The sequence below is a fragment of the Microcaecilia unicolor genome, chromosome 11, assembly GCF_901765095.1.
Source record: "Microcaecilia unicolor chromosome 11, aMicUni1.1, whole genome shotgun sequence".
NCBI lineage: Eukaryota > Metazoa > Chordata > Amphibia > Gymnophiona > Siphonopidae > Microcaecilia > Microcaecilia unicolor.
Window position 1 is genome coordinate 192,576,011 of NC_044041.1, and position 15,331 is coordinate 192,591,341.

General features: G+C 47.0%; 1 protein-coding gene across 3 annotated transcripts in view; it reads left to right on the forward strand.

The window, feature by feature from the left end:
* FGR (FGR proto-oncogene, Src family tyrosine kinase) overlaps positions 1-15,331 on the forward strand; it is a 92,130-nt gene that overhangs the window by 14,313 nt on the left and 62,486 nt on the right. Inside the window, exon 1 of one of the 3 annotated variants that reach the window (XM_030220135.1) lies at positions 770-821. The exons of the other annotated variants lie outside the window; for them this stretch is intronic. The gene's annotated coding sequence lies outside the window, so the exon portion shown is untranslated. Of the gene's footprint in view, positions 1-769; positions 822-15,331 lie in introns of those variants that run through there. 3 annotated transcript variants of the gene reach the window in all.

The following is a 15,331-nucleotide window of genomic DNA, read 5'->3' on the forward strand; positions in this document are numbered from 1 at the left end:
AACGAAGAGCCGGCAGGCGCGCGGCACCCCCCCCCCCCAGTGGTGTGCACCCGGGGGGTTCTTTCGCCAGGGGATCGGGGGTTCTTTCGCTGGGGGGGGGCGTTGCACCCGGGGGCGGGGCGCATCGGGTTATCCGCCCCGGGTGTAAGCCCCCCTAGGAACCCCACTGTGAGTACCGGCATCTTTTTCGCTAGAATAAATGCACTGCTGAAGCCATATGGTAACCCTAACTCAGTACCCCCAAGTACCCCCTCAAAAAAAGCCCTGCTAAAAACTCAATTAGTTACACAAGCACAACGTTCTCAAGTTTTTATACATGTTAAAAGGTTGAATTCTTGAGAAAACCAACATACGTTCTCAGTTGTACAGTGATGAAATGGACTACAGCTATTGATAATCTAAAGTTATTTTCTCCTGCTGGAGTTTTGGCATCAGACTGTAGCTGGATAAACATGCTATAAATGAAAAAAAGCACTGTGGTGTTTCTCATATTCCTCTTTCCTATTTTACTGAAAACAGTCCTTGAGGCTTCCTACTGCTCTCTGGAACGGCTCCCAACTTCCTCTTTCAACCTTGGTTTCTGTGTCAACTACCACCACCCCTCCGGGTTTCCTCACGCAGTCCGTACTGTCTTGCTGGTCCGCCACACTCACCTCCCTTTCAGCCTTTGTTGGATTGTATTTGGCTCATTTCCACCCCTGCTGTACTTCAGATCCAGGAATCTCTCTTCTTCCTGCGGAAATCCTGTTTACCCTGCCAGGTTGAGATCAGGGGTTACCATGGGGATGGCGCTGAAAAGTGCCCTTTTCCTATTAGCTGATGTAAGTTCTTCTTCCTCTTGTTTTCTTTAATTCGCTGTCGGAAACAGAAGACAGGGGCTGTGAATACTCCCTAAATCCCATGATATGCCTTAGAGAGGGGAAAGGGTGTGGCCCCAGCGGATCATCGCCATGTTAACTATTTTTTGTGAGTGTAGACCACTCTTGGTGATGAAGGGGCACTGCCTTGTTTTTGTGTTACCATTACATCATTGTTAAATAGTATAACCATCCCCATCGGTAGGGAATTTGATAGGCGGTACTAACATATGCAGAATGTCTCCGATGGTCCCTTATCATAGCACATCCTATATAATAATTCTCACCACCAACGTTCTAATGTGGGACTGCCTGTGTCCGTGGCTCCTGGAGTTGCTGAGCTAGGCTCCGTAGCCAGGATGACGTCACTCACAGCTGATTCCCAGGCAGGGGGAGGAGTAGGGAAACACGCCTGGGAATCAGCTCCCCTCAGCGCATCACCCAAGCCCCCCCCCCGGCACATCAAACACCCCCTCCCCCCACCCGAAGCACATCAACCCCCCCCCCCCCCCCGGGCACATCAACCCCCTCGCCACCCGCAGCTGCCACTGGTAATGCTGTACGGCCGCTGCTGCTTCTTCTGTTGAGCAGCATTGGCTGCTACAAAAAGAAAAAAAAAACATAAATGTTTTTAAACCCAGCCAAAATCTTTCGCATATGCCCGAGTCTTAAAACGCAGTCTCTGCAGCCGCTTCTACTCTCGCCTCCACGTCACTGCCCCTGAAGTAAGACCCCGGAGGAGCGCAGCGACGTGACAGGCGAGTGGAGGAGCGGCTGCAGAGACTGTGTTTTAAGACTTGGTCATTTGCAAATGATTTGGGCTGAGTTTAAAAACATTTATCGCTTTTTTTCTTTTTGTAGCAGCCGCTGCTGCTCAACAGGAGAAGTGGTAGCGGCTGTGGGTGGCGAGGGAGGTTTGATGCGCCGGGGGGGGAGGGGAGGGTTGCTGGACATGGATGGCTGGAGGGGGGGCAGGGGAGAGGGAGGTGGGGAGGGGGTCCTGAGACCAGAGAGGTGGGGGTGGGGAGGGGGGCCATGCGAGAGGGGGGGTGGTGGCTCACACTCACTCACCGTCTCTCACATACACTCTCTGACACACTCCCTGCCTATCACACTCTATCTCTCTGTCACACACACAGTCTCACACACACAGACACTCTGTCTCTCACACACTCTCTCTTTCACACAAACACACACACGCTGTCTCTGTCTCTCTCTCATTCTCTCTCTGACACACACACTGTCTCTCACACACTCTGTGTCTCACACTGTATCACATTCACTCTCTATGTGTCACACAGTCACTCACACACTCATACACTCAGTCTCACAGAGAGTCTGTGTCTCACACACACTCTCTCTGTCGCACACACTGTATCTGTGTGAAACACACTCTCTCTCACACTGTGCCTCACATATGCACTTGCACACACTCTCATTCTCACACACACACACTCTCTCTCATAGACACACTCACATCCAGACTCACTCTCTTTCTCACACACACACACACTCGCACATTCACTCCGCAAATCATTTCAGGTATAAGAGGACAAGGGTAATGTGTAACGTTCAATAATGACATTGTTTCTATAGTAAACAAATAGAAAGAGATCATTGATAACTTGTTCAGGTAAAAGTTTTGGTGTCAGTTCATTTAAGAGGATCTTTATGATAAGTTTCTTTGAACAGGTTAGTCTTTAGTAATTTCCGGAAGGTTGCCAAATCGTGCGTTGTTTTTATGGCATTCGGTAATGCATTCCATGTTTGCCTGCAGGTGTAGGAGAAGCTAGATGCATATATTGATTTGTCTTTGAGTCCTTTGCAGTTGGGGTAATGGAGGTTCAGGAATGAGCCTGATGATCCTTTTGTGTCCCTTGCTGGGGGGGTGCCGCGCGCGCCTGTCCTCCGTTCGTTCCATGCTTCTTCTCTGCCCCGGAACAGGAAGTAACCTGTGCACCTGGGGCGGACCGCACCCACCGCCCCCCCCCTAGGAACGCCACTGGTAAGTGCTGCTTTTATCCATGTCCACTTACAGCTGCCGTAGAGCAGGTGAAAGTGGTGATTGCCTAAATGCAGAGCGTCTGATGGCTGACTTATTCTATAACGCATTAGGCGCACAGATTTACTAGCATAGCGCTGAGATTCTGAGCGTCTAACTTTTAGCTCCTTTTATTGAAGTGCCTCTTGCCTGTTCTCTAGTCACAGCTTCATATTCTGTGCACTTACAGTACAGTATGAGTTTTGTACAGGAAATGTATTCAGGCCACAGAGAGGAAAGTCTCACGCGCTTGGTGGAAGTTTTATTTATACTTAATAGCAAATAAAAAAGGAACAAAGTCTGTAGAGAGGGACCGAGGTGGAATTGCTAGATGAGAAGGTCAGGAGGAATGCGGTTTCTGACTTTTTAACTTCGGGGTTCTGGTTGGAAGGGAGCAATGCACAAACTTTTTTTTAAAGTATTTTTAGGGTTTTACCTTCTATATTGTGACGATGTCACAATGTACATTGCTTACAAATCTAAACTGACAGAAATCACCAACGAAATCAAGATCAGCTTGAACATCATGGACTCTTGGGCAAATGCATTTCAACTAAAACTCAACAAAGAAAAAAAACACACTGTCTTATCCTCTCATCCCAATACAACGCGGACAACCCCACAATTATCAACACCCCAGATTACACCCTCCCTATCTCAGACAGCCTGAAAATCCTCGGCGTTACATTGGACCGCAACCTAACACTAGAGAGCCAAGTGACATCCCACAACAAAGAAAATGTTCCTCTCAATGTGGAAACTCAAACGCGCGAAACAATTCTTCCCGAGGGAAACATTTCGCAACCTGATACAATCAATGGTACTAAGTCAGGTAGACTACTGCAATGGAATTTATGCGGGATGCAAAGAACAAACATTAAAGGAACTTCAGACCACTCAAAACACGGCAGCTAGGCTTATCTTCGGAAAAACACAACTTGAAAGCGCAAAACCCCTCCGCGAAAAACTACACTGGCTCCCAAAATCAAAGAACGCATTGCTTTCAAAATCTGCACTCTGGTTCACAAAATTATCGACGGTGAAGCTCCGGGATACATCACAGACTTGATCGGCCTACCAACTAGAAACATATCCGAATCAACACCAAATGATTTCCAGTAGGCAGGTGGATGAAATCCCAAACTTTATTGAACAAACTTTATTGGTGCTTGTTCAATAAAGCTTGGGATTTCTTCCACCTGCTTACTGGAGGTCATTGGTCATCCCCTACTCTTCCCTTTGCACTAAAACATGCCTAGACACACTCCCTTGCTATATGAGAAGTATTTATGTTTTTTAGACATGCTTATCTTGGTTTTCGAAAATACGGTTCCGGCTAGCTGTAGCGCCGCTGCCACAATAGATCGCCGGTGAACTATCTGGCCGGCGATGTTCGATTATGCCCCTCCACATTATTGGATGATATGGTGCCTGCGTAGTTTGGTGGATAAAGCTAAGACAGTTTTTTTTTATTATCATTTTTTTATGTGATTATTGAGCAACTGAATCTAATTTTACAAGCTGTTGAACACTGGTTAGTCATAAATGGTCTGGTCCTAAATAAGGAAAAGACCGAACTTTTAGTGGTGGGAGGGTCCCCCTCCTCAGTTCCCTTGTCACTTTCGCTTTACTGGGGTGCCTGCGTGGTGTTCTTAGAGGTGAGGCAATTGGGATGGAAGTGGAATCAGGCCTTTCTGGATGAGGCGCAAGTGTCTCGTACAGTCTGGTCTGTATGTTATAAAGCTAAAAACACCTTGCTGGTTAAAGCCCTATCTGTGGACCTATTTCTGTTGGGAGTGCAGCTATCAGTCCTTCCTCTTTTGGATTACTGTAATGTTCTGTATGTGGGGTTGGCCAGATGCCCATAATATTTATTTATTTAGATTTTGCTCTCACTTTTTTCAGTAGTAGCTTGAGGTGAGTTACATTCAGGTACTCTGGATATTTCTGTGTCCCAGGAGGGCTCATAATCTAAGTTTGTACCTGAGAGGGTTAAGTGACTTGCCCAAGATCACAAGGAGCAGCAGCAGGATTTGAACCGGCCACCTCTGGATTGCAAGACCGGTGCTCTAACCACTAGGCCACTCCTCCACTAGCAACATTCCGTGTAGAATCTCAGATAATAGCAACAGAATCTCAAATAATTTATTTGGATTTTGCTCATACCTTTTTCAGTAGTAGCTGAAAGTGAGTTACATTCAGGTACTCTGGATATTTATCTGTCCCAGGAGGGCTCACAATCTAAGTTTGTACCTGAGGCAATAGAAGGTTAAGTGACTTACCCAAGGTCACAAGGAGCAGTAGTGGGATTTGAACCGGCCACCTCTGGATTGCAACTCCAGTGCTCTAACCACTAGACCACTCCCCAATATGACTGCTTGATCAATCTTCTGGTCTTCAGCCTGTGGCTACTTGTACAAACCCAATCACAATTTAAGGTACTGTGGATGACATTTAGAACTATTCATGATGATACCCCTAGACATCGTCTGCACTCTAACCAGAGGGGCTTACTGGAAGTCCCATCATTGCAAATCTTGTGATGTACTCGATGGAAGTCTAGAGCATTTTGAACTGCGGTGCCCACACTGTGGAACAAAATGTCTCCTGAATGACACCTGCTGGACCTTTGCAGGTCTTTTCGTAAAGCACTAAAACCTTGGCTTTACCTTTACTGTCAGAACAGTGGATCTAGTGAGGTGGATGTGCAGATTTTCATTTGATGGTAATAAGGGATTAGGTTGAGACAGGTCAAGAGTTAGGGAAAATGTTTGTAACCAGGAAATAAGGCTTATTAGAGCGGATGAGAAAGGGAAGGTTTTGAATGGTGACTCAAACTGTGTTACATGCTTTTCATTGTGACCTTTTTATCATTATTTTATATATATATTGTTCACGTGATTTTTATGTATCTCTTAAATATAAATACTTATATTTTTATGTGACTCTTTATGGACCTCTTAGATATGTTTTTGGTATAATATTGTTTATTTATAACCTTACTATTTATTATTTCTAAAAAATGTTTATTCTTTATATTTTATATATGGTTTTGAATTATTAATAGGAGACATTTGCTTGATGTTTCTTCTGGGAATACATATGACAATACCAATTTCTAGGTATGCTTTCCTTTTGGTCTTCTTGTATATTGTTTTATACTACTGCTTTTGGATCCTGGTGGTTGTGGTCCCTGTTCCTGTGCGGTCTTTTTGCCAGGCCCAGTGACATCTCAGGCCCCGCCGGCGTTGTCGGCCTCCTGCTGTTCCACTCTCCAGGCCGCATACTGCTGCTGCTTCTGCACTTTGCCTGCGCCTACTGGGTCTTACAGCTGTTCCCAATTTTGGTTTGCCTGGCCGTGAGCTGTTCGTTCCACTCTGGTCCATCTCAGCGTCTGGATTTGCACGGTCCATTTTAGACTCTCTCATCCTTTCCCTTTTTTCTTCCTCCCCTGTTCCTTTTACCTTATCTAATGTAATTGTGATTGATTCCTGTACATTGTAAGCCACTTCCTGTTCCGGGGCAGAGGGAGCATGGAAACCAACGACGCTGACCGGCGTGCGGCACCCCCCCCCCAGCGGCGTGCAGCTGGGGGGGTTCTTTCGTCGGGGTGGCAGGTGTCCCTTCGCTGGGGGGGTCACACTGCATGGAGGGGGGGGCGTATCGGCGATCCGCCCCGGGTGTCAGCACCCCTCGGAACGCCACTGGCGAGAGGTTTTTTTTTTCCTTTTTCCCTCTACTGTTTTCTACATGGTATACTCTATCCATGGAGGAAGTTTCTTCTGTTTTACAAACTGTGAACCACCTCAATTGTTTTCATTAATGTGTAGGCGGTATATAACAACTTGTATAAGTTAATCCCGACTCTGCCCCCAACTTCACTCCCGATCTACCCCAGCACTGCTCAGACAGTGCCATGGTGGTCAGAGGAGATATTCAGTGACATTGCCCAGCTAAGTGACAATGAATATCCCTCCAAGCCTGCTAAACTAGGCAGGAGCCTCTCCTGCCTGATTAAACCCTTAATATCAGGTCCAGTGTTGTTTATTATTTATACGGGATGCAACAATGGAGAGTACACATGGCCATTCCAAATACTTCACCTGCTTTTTTAGTTATCACTGAAGTCTTGATTCATTAATTGACATAATGCAGTTTGTAGAATGGAGGGGGGGGGGGGGGGGTTAGTTTTCAGTCTTGTCAGGCAAATTTCACTTACCAAATGCATTTTCAGGCCTAGTTTCAGTTCTAGTTAATAGATTCGTGCTGTCTTCCTTGCATTGTCTTCCACATTTCCTGAAATCAGGTTTCATCCCTTCCCTGGGTGTCACAGCTGAACAAATATTTGGCATGTTGTCTGGTCACAGGGTTAACTAGACTTGCTGCCCACTAGTGGAAGGAATGGGATAGGTCACCTAGACGGCCCACCTTGACTCACGTACTACACCTAAATGTGGAATAAGTGGCCAAACGAAATTCACTCGTGTATTTGTTTAAGAACTTTTCTAGCCTTCGTCATGCAAGGTTCCACGTTAGGAGTTACGGACCAAGAAAGGGATCTGGGTGTCGTCGTCGTCGATAAAACACTGAAACCTTCTGCTCAGTGTGCTGCTGCGGCTCGGAAAGCGAATAGAATGTTGGGTAATATTAGGAAAGCAGGTAGCAATTTACAGCCATAATGGATCTCTTCTTTCTTGTTAATTGGCATTCCTTTCCACCTTTTCTTAGTATATAAACCACTTTGATCTGCATGCCACGGAAGGTGGTATACTAATCTCAGAGGTCCATTTACTAAGGTGCGCTGAAAAATGAGCTGTGGTAGTGTATTTGCGTGTTATGGACGCACGCAGATCCATTTTTCAGTGCACCTGTAAAAAAAGGACTTTAAAAATTTTTTGCCGAAAATGGTCGTGCGGCAGAAATAAAAATTTGGGGTCTGAGACCTTACCGCCAGCCATTGACTTAGCGGTAAGGTCTCTCGCGGTAATCGCCTACACACGTCAAGTCGGAGTTACCGCCCGATTTTCACCACGCACCAGAAAATATATTTTCTGGCTCATGTAGCAGACGCGCATCAAAAATGAAATTACCGCTCAGGCCAGGCGGTAACTCCGAATTGACGTGCGTAGGCGCCTAGGTGGCTTAGAAAAAGGGCCCCTCAATAAACCTAAACATGCGAGTGTGAAGTGTAAGGTGTTGTGTGTAGGGATTACTTTTATAAGCCTTTTTTGCACTTCAAGGAGGTCAGTCTACAAAACTGTGACATAAAAGGCCTTTTGTAATATACTAACTCCCCAATTAGGGGCATAGCCAGACTTCGTCAGGAGGGGGGTCCAGAGCCCGAGGTGAGGGGGCACATTTTAGCCCCCCCGCGCCGCTGAACCCCCCCGCCATTGCCGACCCCCCCTCCCTGCCGCCGCCTACCTTTGCTGGCAGGGGACCCCAACCCCCGCCAGCCGAGGTCCTCTTCTTCCGGCGCAAGGCTTTGTTCTGTTTCTGACGTCCTGCAAACTGGCTGATCTGCAAGGCTTTGTTTCTGTGAGTCTGACGTCCTGCACGTTGAGAGGGTCATTGGCCCAGGCCCCCGTGGCCCCACGTAACTATGCCACTGTCCCCAATATTCAGCTGGCAGCACTTTCCCTGCCCGCTGCTGACATTCAACCCAGGATAATCAATGCTGGGCTGTTTCCAGCGACTGGCATTGAGTATCCGGTTCTTCCAAAACCAGCTAGCACATGAGCAGTTAGGTCAATATTCAGACTTAACCTGCCATGGCTTAATGGGCAAAGACAGGACTGCTATATGTTCAGTCCCATTTGCCCATTAAGCCTGGCTGGTTAGGTTCTGAATGTCGGGATTTAACTGGTCACACCCCTGGAATGCCCCCAGCATCACCAGCTTTATTTTCGGCGCTCACCAGGCATTTTCAGCAGCGATAACCAGTTATCCACTGACAATGACCGGTTATCCACCGACACCCGAGTTAACTGGTCAGCGGCCACTTCCATCTGGTTAACTCACGCTGAAAAGTGGCTTAAATGTAAGCACATAAGTATTGCCATACTGGGAAAGACCAAAGGTCCATCGAGCCCAGCATCCTGTTTCCAACAGTGGCCAATCCAGGTCAGAAATACCCGGCAAGATCCCAAAAATGTACAAAACATTTCATACTGCTTATCCCAGTATTAACCTTGTGAAGAAGGTTAATACTTTGCCGGTAGGTGAAGCATGCCTAAATGTATAAAATAGTAACATGACCTGCGTGATCCATCCAGTCTGTATCAGCTATGATAGTTGGGGTGATAAGATGTGAAACACATTCCTTAAGTTCCAGATTATAGTATTTGTAAAGAGCAGTCACGTGCTTAATGCTATTCTATGCTGTAATACAAGAGAGGCATGGGCGTAGACTGGGGGGGGCGAGGGGGGGGCAATGCCCCCCCAAACGCAGGGCCGGCAACAGGCAGCTCTCCCTTCACCCCACCCTCTCCCCGTTCCTTCTCCCCCCCCCCCCCCCGTGAGCCGGCTCTCCTCCCTCCCTCCGTATCCGTCCCTCACCGACCTGATCTTCGAATCCTTTGCCTGCCCGCTACAGGCGCTAGCGCTCTCTCCCCTGCTGGTTCGCGCTTTAAAAATGGCCGCCGAGACTTTCAGAGGCGGCCTCGCGAGAAGTCTCGGCGGCCATTTTGAAGCGTGAACCGGCAGTGGAGAGTCAGCGCTAGCGGGCCGGGCAGGTGAAAAATTCGAAGATCGTTGGTGAGGGACGGATCCGGAGGGAGGGAGGAGAACTGGCTCGCTGGGGGGGGGGGGGGAGAAGGAACGGGGAGAGGGCGGAATGAAGGGAGGGGAGAGGAGGGTCACTGCTGGACTAAGTGGATGGAGGGCAGGGGAAAGGATGGCCACTGGGTATGGGGGCAGGGGAGAGGAGGGTCATTGCTGGACTGAGTGGATGGAGGGCAGGGGAAAGGAGGGCCACTGGGCATGGGGGCAGGGGAGAGGAGGGTCACTACTGGACTAAGTGGATGGAGGGCAGGGGAAAAGAGGGCCACTGGGTATGGGGGCAGGGGAGAGGAGGGTCGCTGCTGGACTGGGTGGATGGAGGGCAGGGGAAAGGAGGGCCACTGGGCATGGGGACAGGGGAGAGGAGGGTCACTGTTGGACTGGGTGGATGGAGGGCAGGGGAGAGAAAAGAAATGCTGGACATGGATGGAGGGGAGGAAAGAGTGAGGAAGGAGATGAGATGAGGGAAAAGGAAGAGAGGAGAAAAACTGCACATGGATGAAGAAAATAGGTAGAAGCTGAGGACCAGAAATGAAGAAGAAAGGAAGAAAGAAATAAATGGAAAGGAAGCCCTGGAAACGGAGTTAAGAGGACAGATAGCAGCAGAATCAGATACTGCACCAGCATGATCAGAAAAACAGTCACCAGACAACAAAGGTAGAAAAAAATCATTTTATTTTCATTATAGTGTTTGCAATATGTTCACTTTGAGAATCAGGTGCTCAACATTAAAAGTTTATATTTACTTATTTATACCCCCCCCCCCCAGGCTCTCTCCCCGGCTATAGCCAGCTCTGCAATTTGGGGGGGGGGGGGGCGCAGAGGGGGACTGGGGGGAGAGCCTGTTGTTAAACATTTACCAGCACACCACTGCCTGTCGCCAGACCCGCTGCCTCTCTGATTCAGTGGCTATCCATTGGCAAACGAACACTGGTTATTCCCAAAAAAGCCAGCTCTTGCTCCCTTCCTTCCTCCATATTAGCATAATTTGCTTATACATATATGCAAATGAATATGCTAATATGCCCCGCCCCTTCCTTTGCCCCCCCAAATGAAACAGTCAAACTACGCCTATGAAGAGAGGCATTTGCAGGGGAGGGGCATGGGTAGGGTCGCAATTTACATGCATAGTTTACAAAACACTGTAATTTATGCAGGTAAAAGTCACATTTAGATGCTCGCATTAATGCCTGCCATAGACCTGGTGTAAGTGGATGCGCCTCAATGCAGGCACCCCTTGTAAATGCATTGTAAAATTGCAGGGGGTTAAGTATATTTTCTTCAACCCACAACAGCTTGCCAGCTTTTTGGCTGGTAGACAGTTTGATCCTAAGCCTCCCCCTCCTTCTACTTCTACCCCTGAATGATGGGGTCCTTGGTAGCCATATTTTGTATTACAATACGAATTCCTTAAATTTCTTGAACTTGTGTTGGTTAGTGGTGGACTGGGGTTATCTTAACTCCACTCCCCCAACCCCTCGGTATCTTTTAAGTCCTTCAGTTCTTTGTTGGCAGTAAACAGGGATTCATACCCTGCTGCTTGCGCCAGCCCCGAGCCTTGCCTCTGAAGCAACTTCCTGTTCGTGGGACCAGGAAGTTGCATCAGAGGGATGGCTTGGGGCCAGTATGAGCAGCATTGTATTTTGGGTGGGTATGGGCCCAAAGTGGGTGGATATGGGCCCAAAGTGGGTGGGCACATCCCCTCCCCCTGTGCTTTCAGCCCCCACCCCTGCCTCTGCACCAGCGACCCCCCCCCCCCAGCAAATTAAAATACCTGAGTTGGGGGGGATCCCCAAGCCCCACCAGCTGGAAGAGTTTCTCCAGCGGCCAGAACACATTGATCCCCCTAGTTGCTGCGGTCGGTAGCACTATCCAGGTGCTGCTGCTGCACTGGCCTCTTCCCTCCTGCACATGCTCAGTTTTCACGCACTGATATAGTGCTACAAGGAAGGCTAGTGCTGTGCAGATACACTTAAGAGACAATCCCTGCTTTGCAGAGTTTACAGTCCGGTCAAAAGAGACAGGTGGACAGTTGAGACAATCAAGCATTTAGGTAGAATAGAAATGTTGGAAAGTATCAAAGGTGGCAAAGACGAGGGGGGGGGGGGGGGATTGCTATATAATACATCTGTAGGAACAAAATCTTTACTCCATAAAAGAGTGTGTATAAGAAAAACCAAAAAATGGAGGACAGTGAGGAGCAGAGAGGGGGGGAGGGAGAGCTTACAGCTTTAGTTGCCTCAGATGTAGCCTGCAAGGAAGTTCTCTGGAAATTTATTTTTTCTTTTTCCCTCTTTTTATCTGGCCACTGTAAAGTGTTTTCTGTGCAGGACCGTCTCACACCAGTTCAGACTACCTACTTTCCTCTAATACATTCTACAGCTTACATGAGAAACTTGCAAAAGGAAATTGTTTACCCAGAGATTTATATTTGTCATCTACTAAGAGCAGCCTCAGCCCAGACCGCTAGATCTGAGTCCGTTCTGAGTGAATCGATCCTAAACCCCTCCCACCCAGATACACTAACTTCTGATACCACATCCTCCTGTTAGTTTTAAAAGTAGTACCATTCCTTGAGTGTCCCCTAGTTTTTGTACTTTTTGAAAGAGACCAAGTATTTTGTAGACCTCTATCATATCCCCCCACCCCCAGCCATCTCTTTCCCAAGAGTCCTAACTTCTTAAGCCTTTCCTCATATGAGAGGAGTTCCATCCCCTTAATTTATTTATTTATTGCATTTGTATCCCACATTATCCCACCTCTTTGCAGGCTCAATGTGGCTTACAATATATAGTGGAAAGTGGAAATGAGAGGAGAGTTAATATTAGTGTAACAGAAGTATATTGGGTAATGGAAAGTATGATGAAGATATAATATGGGGCACTGTTAACAATGCTTACTAGATATATGTGGGGTTTTCATATGTTTTAGTCATTGTGGTATGTCTTGTCGAAAAGATGGCTCTTCAGCAGTTTTCGGAAGTTGGTCAGTTCATAGGTCGCTTTTAGGTTACGTGGCAATGCGTTCCAGAATTGCGTACTCATATAGGAAAAGGTTGATGCGTGCATTAGTTTATATTTTAGGCCTTTGCAATTTGGGAAGTGAAGATTAAGGAATGTGCGAGATGATCTTTTGGCATTCCTGGGTGGTAGGTCAATCAGGTCAGACATGTAAGCTGGGGCTTCGCCGTGGATGATTTTATGTACTAGGGTACATACTTTAAACGTGATGCGTTCTTTGAGTGGTAGCCAGTGTAGATTTTCTCGTAGGGGTTTTGCACTTTCGTATTTTGGTTTTCCAAATATGAGTCTGGCTGCTGTGTTCTGGGCTGTTTGGAGTTTTTTGAGTATGTGCTCTTTGCAGCCAGCGTATAGTGAGTTACAGTAGTCTAGATGACTGAGTACTAATGATTGTACCAGATTCCGGAAAATGTTTCTTGGGAAGAATGGTTTTACTCTTTTTAACTTCCACATTGAATGGAACATCTTTTTGGTCGTGATTTTCGCGTGATTCTCAAGTGTTAGGTGCCGGTCAATGGTGACTCCAAGAATTTTCAGGGTTTCCGAAATTGGTAGAGTTAATTTTGGGGTATCGATGGTGGTGAATTTGCTCGTGTTGTGTTGGGAGGTGAGTACTAGGCATTGGGTTTTTTCTGCATTGAGTTTTAACTTAAAGGCATCTGCCCAGGAGTGCATGATTTGTAGACTTTGGCTGATTTCAGAGGAGATTTCTTTTAGGTTTTGTTTGAATGGGATGTAGATCGTTACATCATCAGCGTAAATGTATGGGTTGAGGTTTTGCTTAGATAGTAGTTTGGCCAAGGGTGTCATCATTAAGTTAAATATGGTCGGTGAGAGGGGAGATCCCTGTGGAACTCCACATTCGGGTGTCCATGTGGCTGATGTAGTCGAATTTGATGTCACTTGATACGAGCGTGTAGTTAGGAATCCTTTAAACCAATTAAGAACGTTGCCTCCGATACCGAAGTATTCAAGTCTGTGTAGTAGGATTTCATGATCAACCATGTCGAAGGCACTTGACATGTCGAATTGTAGAAGTAATATATTCTTGCCGGTTGCAATCGTTTGTTTGAATTTATTCATGAGCGTAACTAGTACTGTTTCGGTACTGTGGTTGGAACGAAATCCTGATTGGGACTCTTGTAGTATTGAGTGCTTGTTTAGATATTCTGTGAGTTGTTTGGTAACCATCCCTTCTGTTATTTTGGTTATTAGGGGAATGGATGCTACTGGTCTATAGTTGGTTAATTCACTCGTATTTTTCTTTGCATCCTTGGGTATGGGGGTAAGATATTTCCTTTCTCCTTTGGGAAGAGTCTCCCTTCTTTGAACCTTTTTTAATTCTGCTATATCTTTTTAAAGATATGACGACCAGAATTGCACACAATATTCAAGGTATGGTCACCAAGAGGTCACAATCACCCGACAAGATCCACGGAGCAAAGCATTTTGTACTGTTTGTCCCAGGAACAGTGGATTTTTCCCTACGTCCATTTAATAACATTCTATGGCCTTTTCCTTCAGGAAGCCGTCCAAACCTTTCTTAAACTCTGCTAAGCTAACTGCCTTAACCACATTCTCATTGTTGTGACTCTAAGGGCAGGTTTTCCACTCTCACTAACAGAGATACATAAGATCTGGAAGCTTATACACTATCTGGTGTGAATTTAAAAGCCTTAAAAAAAACAAACTCAGAAATCATCACATGTGACATGGACAGAAGCTGGCAGGGTGCTCCTGTCCTCTTCCCTTCCCCCATGCACCCGTGTTGTAAGATGCACAGGAAGACAGCCCAGCTCTGCAGCGGTTCCTGAGCTGAATAAGTCCTTGTGTAACTGGGTTGACAGGTCACTACAATTACAGATTCATAGGACCCCAGTCTTACTGTCAGCTGGATCAGCTGGAGAGCTCCCGAGTTATCAGAGCTGTGCCTTCTGCATTTCTCTGCTCAATGGGGCTTTTCACCGGGGCCTGGATGGGAGCACAGTCCATTGGAGCTGCCTCTATGTGTCGGCAATGGAAGGTGTGGGGGCTATGGGGAGGAGGGGAAAATACAAACTCTTTGGCAAGTAAAGGGATTAATTAGTCCTTTTGTACCCCCCCCCCTCTCCCAGTATATTTGCATTTTAAATCATTTAGAATATAGAGCGATGCTATCAGCAGGGACAAGAAGCCCTGTCAGAATCAGAGGCTTTCTTTGTTTTCTGTTAAACTTAGGATGGGGGGCGGGCAAAGAGGAGTGGGAGGCATGAGGTCAGTTGAGACTCTCTTGCCCCTTTATCGTAAAGGATGGACAACAAATCACGATATTAAAGCAGGAATTCTCACAGACTCATATTTATTTGTTTCATTTGTATCCCACATTTTCCCACCTATTTGCAGGCTCAATGTGGCTTACATGGTACCGCAATGGCATTCGCCAGTTGTGGTATGAACAAATACATGTGCTAGTGTGGTAAAAGAAGGTTTGTGTTTGGTAGACACATTGTGCCCCGCCCTCGCGGAAACCGGAAGTTAATCACACGAGGCTGGGACACAGGGAGGGAAGGCCAGAAGAGACGCGATCTGCGACTGCTGCTTTGAATGAAGGGGGCCCGGAGCCGTGGAGGCAGGCAGGTGAGACCGCGGACTGC